The sequence below is a fragment of the Varroa destructor genome, unplaced genomic scaffold (assembly GCF_002443255.2).
Source record: "Varroa destructor unplaced genomic scaffold, Vdes_3.0 BEIS01000007.1, whole genome shotgun sequence".
Classification (NCBI taxonomy): Eukaryota; Metazoa; Arthropoda; class Arachnida; order Mesostigmata; family Varroidae; genus Varroa; species Varroa destructor.
The window spans coordinates 35,697,823-35,706,024 of record NW_019211460.1 but is presented as its reverse complement, the minus strand read 5'-3'; the positions used below and the strand labels follow the sequence as shown (position 1 = coordinate 35,706,024).

Here is an 8,202-nt window from a genome sequence, read left to right as displayed (position 1 = left end):
TAGATGGCGCTATAGTCGTTTATGACAAGATGGCAGTTCACTAATATTCGTAGCTTATCGTTTGGCTAAGCACGAATCGCTGAGCACAATGACAAAGAGACGTTTTGTTGACTCGGTACAACGGTTAGAGAGCATGACGTTCTCAGTCTAGAAGAGGTGACAGAAGATGCCAAATGACGACAACTATGCCACCAATAATTCAGCAACGAATGCCAATGCAACTTCCATGCCGAAAGTGTTGCCTCAGATGATTTTCTTTACTGGAAATGTCTCGTTCAGTTGTGAATATGTTAGCACCGTTTTGTTGCCAGAACGAGAAGTATCACAGTGATACCGGCACAGCAGTGCTCTAAGGCTAAGCTAATTTTCCGCTTCAGGGCAAAGAATGGCTCAAACTTTACTGAGTGTAGCATTCGTTATATGAGTCATATTTGAGCTCTTTCATAATCGAGCCTGGAAGTGGGCAAACTAATTAATAAAAATAACTAGTAAAAAAAGATGAAATAGCACCTTTTTTTCCACAACGTTAGCGCTAAAGACGTGCGTAAAGTATAATAACCGAGTATCGAGCTGAAAAGCTTTGCTGAGAATTACGATAAGAAACTTTTGTCCACAAACACAATATAATACTGCTATAGGTACTGCGAACCGTATGCAAGCCTCGTCGGAAAAGGGGACGGTTTGGGGTGAAAGCCTTGAGAGCGATTTGATCGTATCCAGAGATGTTTGCTGGCCACAATAAACTGAACCCATTTAAAGCGGTACGTGCTGGACGGAGCTTTTAGCGTTTGTTTCAAGTGAATGTTTTGTTGTTTTTTTCTTTGTCTATAGGGCATCAATTCGAGAACAATAAAAACAGCCATATTTTTGAGTTGTTTCATCACTTTACGTACTGATTCCTGCCATCTCAGGTAATCTAATTGTACGCCCAATTCTCGAACTATTCGTTTTCAGATCTGTCGGTAAAAGCGGAACTCGAGGTCCTTAAAGATGGTTCCTGACCAAGTGGGCCTGATCAACTCAAATTAAAGAGATTGCCACAGAATGATATTGCTAGTAGAAGCAACAGATACAACGAGCTGGCAGCTTAAGCCTAGCACCTTTTTTGTTTGTAAGCCTAACCTTTTTTGTTGAGCACATAAAAAAAAATATGGCACCTAGCATGCTATTACCAAGGGATTTATACCAACGAAGAATACAACTGCGGTGCATATCTGCTATATTTAGAGCTACTTTGGATCCCGGATTATAGATACTGCTTAGCCAAAGGCTTACTGTCTTGGATAATAGGGAATACCGAGCACGGAACCGCAGGACATTATCAGGGTTATTACTGCTTCGACAAATGTTCCTTCCTCTAATTGCCGAACTCCAGCAATAAAATGTACGATAGGCAGAAATAAAGCCATTATGTATGCCGGCCATTCTGTAACCGTAGCATGATTCATCCATATCAATCGCTTAAATTATGCCCTATATATGTAAATATAGAGAGCAAGTTATTACGGTACATTATTACCTTAACTGATAAGGTATTCACTGTCAAAAAAAGATCATTTACCTGTCTAGCCGTTAGGATTTCGACTTTGTGACTGCTGCTGAGAGTACTGCGAATGACTCAGTACTTCATTAGTCGAATTCAGTTAACTTCACAATTAAGCAACCGTTATTCACAGTAGGCCATGAACTGATGGTCGGGTGATATTTACTAATGCTACCGTTATCTTCCTATGGTAGTCAGCCCGAATAACTTTCCGCCTTCGAAATAAACACACAAAAAAACGTAACCCGTTTAGAGATATATATGGTTAAATTGAGCAGGTCGTACCTACATTCTTTAATCACAGTTGTTGTATAATCGATATCACTGCCGGGGTTTGAGCTTTCAACTTCCAGCTTTTTCCACTCAGAGCTTTAGTTGCCCAAATCATTGCGCCGATAATAAGATTATGCAGAAGATAACATCACTATTCAATGCTCATGAATTGTCTGGATTTTTGCTAAAAATACTTGTACTGCTACTTCTGGTTCATTGCTTATACCTCCGCACATATGTAAATCTGAGATATAAAATATAGCTGTTTCACTGGATGGCTTCAGGTTGTTCACGTAATACCTTATGCGTCTTCATCAACTTCCATGAAGCCTACTTCGGCGTCGTTCCAATTTTCCTATTAGTTACCTAATCGTATTTGGTATTCTTTTTTTTTTTTAATATTAAACGCAACTGCGCAAAGTATTATCAGCGAAAAAAGCTTTACTAGAATATTTTTTGTCGGTACACTTAGGACAACCTCAGTTGGACAAACCTTCAGGTTGTCGTGTGAGCCTATACATCCATTGCACTATACGTATATTGTTTACATTGATTTTTACCTTCTTACTAATAGCAACCGATATTGCTAAAGGCCAAGACTCAGTTCCTACATGCATCGGCGACCTATAAAAGTTAACAGCTACGATTGTTGAGTTTCTAGTACGCCAAGTTTTAGAAGACGCTTGTAACGAGTGTTGCGAAGGGGACTGCTTAATGGAAACTAACGCCGATGTGACCATGATGAAGTCGGAATAAATTTACCAGATTCCTGTGATTTTTGCTTGTTTCCATCTTCGTTTACATTATCTCGTCGATAACGAGGTATTGAAGTGATGCCTGCGAATATAAGAACTCTTTCGCCAGTTGATTAGCCCTTTCTTCAACAGTTGGGCTGGCTGCCGAGAAATTTTTCAACATCGACACAAATTTTCGTATTCTTGAGTAGGTTTACTCAATCGGCTTTGCGCATTGCACAAATGCAGCTTTTCGTTCATAGGTTGAATAGCATCATCCTGATTAAGCAGGTGGCAGCGTATTCGATTTTCTAGATCTACGACAAGGCTGCCCGGGCTGCGAAGAGGTAAGACTTCTAATTTTATAATTGTAGGCTTTCGCGAATATGTAACATTACCTGTCTGGTTGACTTTAACCACATTAACGGGAGGAAAATCCAAGCGATCGTGTATCTGGCCATGTCTCGGCCCATCCTACTGCAAATGGCTTACCTAAATTTACTACTGCACACAACCAGAACATTCGTCCTATATGCCAGTAATCCGACCGTTATCGGAATAACTGTCGCTTTTAGAGAAACTGCTTTCCTGTTTTTGGCAAAAAAAAATAGCTGCTTCCTTTGTATTGGTTGATACTCGTTACCCCATATTGAATACGCCCGATTACGTTATTTGGAGGAAATACAATTGCTGGCCCTGTTTTTAATGCATGTTAATTAGTATCTCGCAGAAGTCTTCTATCCAAGTTCTCATTAACTTGATCTTCGAACAGTAACAAGTCTTGAATGTATTGAAATTTAGACGTGGTCTTTTATCGTTGGCGTTCAATTTAATTAATTAACTAATAATAATAATTCAGTTGATCACTGTCCCGCAGCACATCAATATCGTTTATGTGCAGTCGATCCTGTGAAGGATAGGCGCGATATCCTTTCCTAAAACAATCAACTACTGGGAACAAACGCCAACGGTAAGCTTACACAAATCATGTGGTGAACGTTCGCAGTAGGCGTTGCTGCTTGTCATTAGGTGCACTTATTTTTAAATTTTCTCAAGCATTATGATGATAGATGCGTGAGACAAAGCTTCCCTATTTAGAGATATTCGTGAGCAAATTAAACATACAGAAATCATCGCAATAAACAGCATCAATCGTCGTATTTCCTCATATATGCCTTTTACTTGTTTAATAATTTTTGCTCGTTCGATTACTCCGTTTTAGCGCGTCCATATAAACTGTAACCCATGGCTGGCGGCATTATGAGGGCCTGGGAGCGAAGATGTCACAGCTGCGGTTCAACTTTGAAATGTAATCATTCTTCGTTTCATTGTTACTGTTGTTGAGCAGTTTTTCGATGGTTCAACTCCTTGATCCCTCAGCAGTAGTGGTAGAATACAAGTGGCTGTTTAGTGTGTGGTGATTTGGGCCGTTTCTTTAGCTTGTAGGTCCACTCCTTTGTACGTCGCCCCTGATTAGACTTCTGTTTGGCCGTCACTCAACCTTTCCGCCTGCTCTTTCTCCCAGCTTTTTTCACCCTAAACCCCAATCAACCTCCGACTGATTGCTGTTCGTTGTTCGAAACTTAACCGCCACCGCTACCGACGGCCCTGTCTCAGCCTCAGCTAATGCTGCCTCGAAAAGCGGCTGGCATCGCGGTAGCTGCAGTAGTGCCAGCAGTAGCAAAAGCGTCAACGGAAAAAGGCTACAGAAGAGCAGATAGAAATTGTGCGGAAAAGAAGACGGCGTATAGGAATGAACAGGTAGAGCGGCGGCAATGCCAGAAGCTGTTTTGCCGCTACGCAACATAATGTACATCCATCTGCTTTTTCACTTCAATTTGATTCAAAATTCAAAAGAAGTTTGGATGGAATCCCTTTAAAGGCTTTTAAAGAGGAAGCCTAAACGAGTTCAAGTGAAGATAATTGGAAGCCACGCAACAAACTGCAACCTTCAACGCACCTGCCTTTTATTGGAATACCGTCCTCATGAACATGCCGCCATGTTGGTGTTTTTAACCATATATATTGTATAATACATGCTCTGAAAAAAATTACGAAAGTCATTGCTCGTCGAGGGACTAATATTGACGTTAGCTCCAGCGATACGAGGCTATTGCAGTGGTCGTTGCTTCGGCCGCGGTGTATGAGGTAGATCCCTTAAAGGTTCGTTTAAGGTTGTCGAAGTAACTTTTTGGGGCTCTTGCACGATAAACATCTCATCAACGAACGAGTACTGTTGTGCCGTAGGCCTGTTCTTTTCAAGCCTAAATTAGTGTTTGGGAGTTAGTTATCTAACCTTGTGATTGCGCTCGTGTACACTGTCTAAGGCCTAGCCGTGACAAATTTTAATTATTTCTCCAGATGTTGATTATATTTTTCTCTTATTACTTTTCCTCTTTATTTATTGGAGTTATCAAGTAGATTTTTTATATACGTAATTTATACTCGTTATACTTAACTTCCTGCTCCGCCAGGAATAGAATTGCTTGGATTGTTGAATTCTATGGACGGATGGATGCCACTGGATAGCGCAATCAGCGCGTCTCGTAATCTTGTAAACATTGACTGTGTGCCGAAGCGACCTGTATACTTAGCCGGCAATATAGTAAGTATAGATTCAAGTTAATTACAGAAAGTTGTGCCTAGCCATGCTGTGACGATTAATTGCAATCATATAGCTAGTATCTATCTATTCCTGCGTCTGCTCTAGTACAAAATATAAATGTCCTTTTATGATTTTTAATCCTCATTATTGGGCCAATAGCCCAGTATTTGCCACCGAAAGGGTATCGCGAGTGAGTCACATCAAATGAGCTGTTCTAATGGTTCCTACTTGATAAATGTTTCCACCAGTAATTGAGGCAGCTTTGTTATCACTATGATTTTTTATCTTAAAGATGTCTGATTGTCCAGAAAATCGGTTCTCATAGCAGTCATTCCCCTTTGAGGAATAGCCAGTAATTTCTTTTTTCCATTGTGGTGCCGGCTCTGCTGTTGCATTTAGGCCGGTATTACATTTTCCCTTTTACATTTTTTATCCCTGACAACCTTACAAATGGGTCGATAATGATTTGTCTTGCTCATTTTTCTTTTTTCATAATGTACATATATACAGATTAGGTCGCCGGATCGATATTCAGAGCTGATAATGGTATTTGGGCATGTCACTACTTGGAGATGGAGAGCGAAAGAACTTGTCAGCGAATTATTTTAACAACTGTGCCTGTCTCAGCTCTTATACACGCGCTCTCTGTCGTTTACTTAACTTTCTCTCGAGGTACTTAACCTTCTAACGAGGTCGATGGATAATGTGTTACTATCTAGTAATGTTTCAAATTTTAGTTTCAGTTCTGCAATTAATACTTATATCAAGCTGTTAAGACAGTTTATCAGAATCTGCCTGCGTTTTGATCATCCATATTTTATAGTACTTTCTATATCTCTTAAAAAGCTAAGGGGTGAGACTTCGCTAAACGGAGCCCTAATTGAGTTCTTCAGTGATTTCAGTTACGTGTTGCCCTACGAGTTGTCATTGCCTTAAATATATGTATACACACCACAGGTGACCCTGTCTTGACATACGTTTCGTAGATATATATATCATAATGATAGATATAATAGTTTTATTTAGTAGAGTTTTTGATATGTCTAGTATGTAAGCGATTGCTATAGAAACAGCTGGTTTGTCACTTAGGGCAAGGCGATAAGATCTGCTTAATTCATTGAAGACTATTTGCACCATATAAAATGTACCCGGGCATGCCGTTAGGCAATAAAAACGTACTACGGCGTATGCGCTCAGGCGAAATAGCGACATATTGCAAATCGGTTGTTTATTCCTAATACGAATATATCGCGAGCACGGAAGAACAAGTTTAGGATTTGAACACGACTGCTTCGTTACTGAACGCAATTTACATATAGCCTTAGTTTAGATGTATCAAACTTGTAGCTTCTGAAGATATGGTATAGTTCTAGGTTCAGACTTATAATCGTAACCCATGCTATATTCTATATATCACGCTTGAGATATGTAGTAGATCGCTAAATTAGTCACACTAATGGTGACCTTAATTTTACGATTTTGCTAAATAGATCCTATAAAAGTTACTTAACACTCACACTAGCTTGTACGTATTCTTCAGCGTTGACTGGTAGATCGCTTTTTTTTTTCAAATACTTTCTGTTTACACTGTTCCTTTCGTGTGTGCTTAGCGCAGCTTACTATTGAAAAGCTCCTGGCGTCTTCTATTAGTTTGTATGGTCCGTCCTGAACAGGGGAGGCTAAGTCCCGGAAAGGGTCGTCTCGGAGAGACGAGCTTCGTTAAGCTCCATGTGAAGTAGTTGAAGTAATTTGTGCCATCTATGGAAAAAAATTTTATCTCGGAAAGACCAGCTGCTTATAAAATTTCGAAGCGGCTGTTGATAAATCTTTGTGGCGTGGGCAGATGTTCAGATTTAAAGAAGATTGTCTCAAGATGCTAAATGACTAGTGAATTGGCTGAAAGGTTGTACTATTGCCTGGCGACAACGAGGACTCGGTTACACTCAATAGGGTACTCATAAAAACACTAATGCTGGCTACCCCACGCACCGACTGAATGTCGACGACCAAAGGACAGACCAGCTGTCGCTATACAAAATCTTGTCGAGGATAGTTTATGTGAACTATCAACTGATTAACTTAACGTTAAACTGATTTCTTCACAGATTTGTCACCAAGAAAAAATAATTGTTCGCTATTGCACAGCTCAGAATCGAAGAGGATCTCCGCCCAAAAAGGATTACAGTATTCGAGTGAGAATATCTATTACTGGCAACTATTTAAGAAAAATTTGTGAATTTGATGAAAATATAACAACTGTTTAACCCAATATTTAATTGATACGGATATGATCCTTTCCTTCTAAAAAGCCGCTTGCGCTAATCTTCTACACCGAAAGGAAGCTTCCTCCAAGAAGCTTCTATACCGCAATAAGCGAATGATGGAGGAGAAAGTCCAGAGGAACTGTTTAGTTCACAGTGTGCTGAAACGTAGTGGACAGTGAAAATAAGCGTTACCACAAGTACGCGAGTAGGAATTAGTAAGAAAAAATTAAATAAGTGATAAATTTGTACTACGACATTAGTGCACACAGAAAGATAATTCCCGTGATTTTTTCTAAAATATAAAGGCACTACATTGAATTTTGCTGTTCCAAAACGTTGAGCAATTATCTTGTTTTTTTTAACTGCAACAGTATTGTCCGACAGCATTCACTACCCTCTGCCTTTCAACGGTAACAGACCATCTGGAGATCTGCTTTTCATAAACAAGCTGACAGCCTCTTTGCATTGATTTGATTATCCGAATAGCGTTCCTTAGAAACTGAGAAATATATGTAAAAAAACTTCACAGGAAAGAACTAAGAAAGGCTCTCGCGGGAGGGAAGCTTATCATTGATTACCTTCACTGAATGAACAATTCGGGAGTGTCTTCAGATGCAAGTAATCCCGCACATCGAACAACTCGAAACGTACCAAGTTTATTCCAGCTGACATTATCGCCTACAGCTGCAGATGGCGGGTCGTACACCAAATAAATTTGAAGTACCACAGCTAATATAAAATAGGAATTTTTGTTCATCAAAATGAACGTTCATCTATCGATGT

At 39.7% G+C, this 8,202-nt stretch overlaps 1 long non-coding RNA gene across 1 annotated transcript in view; it reads right to left on the bottom strand.

Moving 5' to 3' along the window:
* LOC147754646 (uncharacterized) overlaps positions 1–1,739 on the bottom strand; it is a 65,552-nt gene extending 63,813 nt beyond the window's left edge. Inside the window, exon 1 of the long non-coding RNA XR_015318084.1 lies at positions 1,562–1,739. This is a non-coding gene — a long non-coding RNA (uncharacterized LOC147754646). The remainder of the gene's footprint in view (positions 1–1,561) is intronic.
* Positions 1,740–8,202: the final 6,463 nt, after the last annotated feature.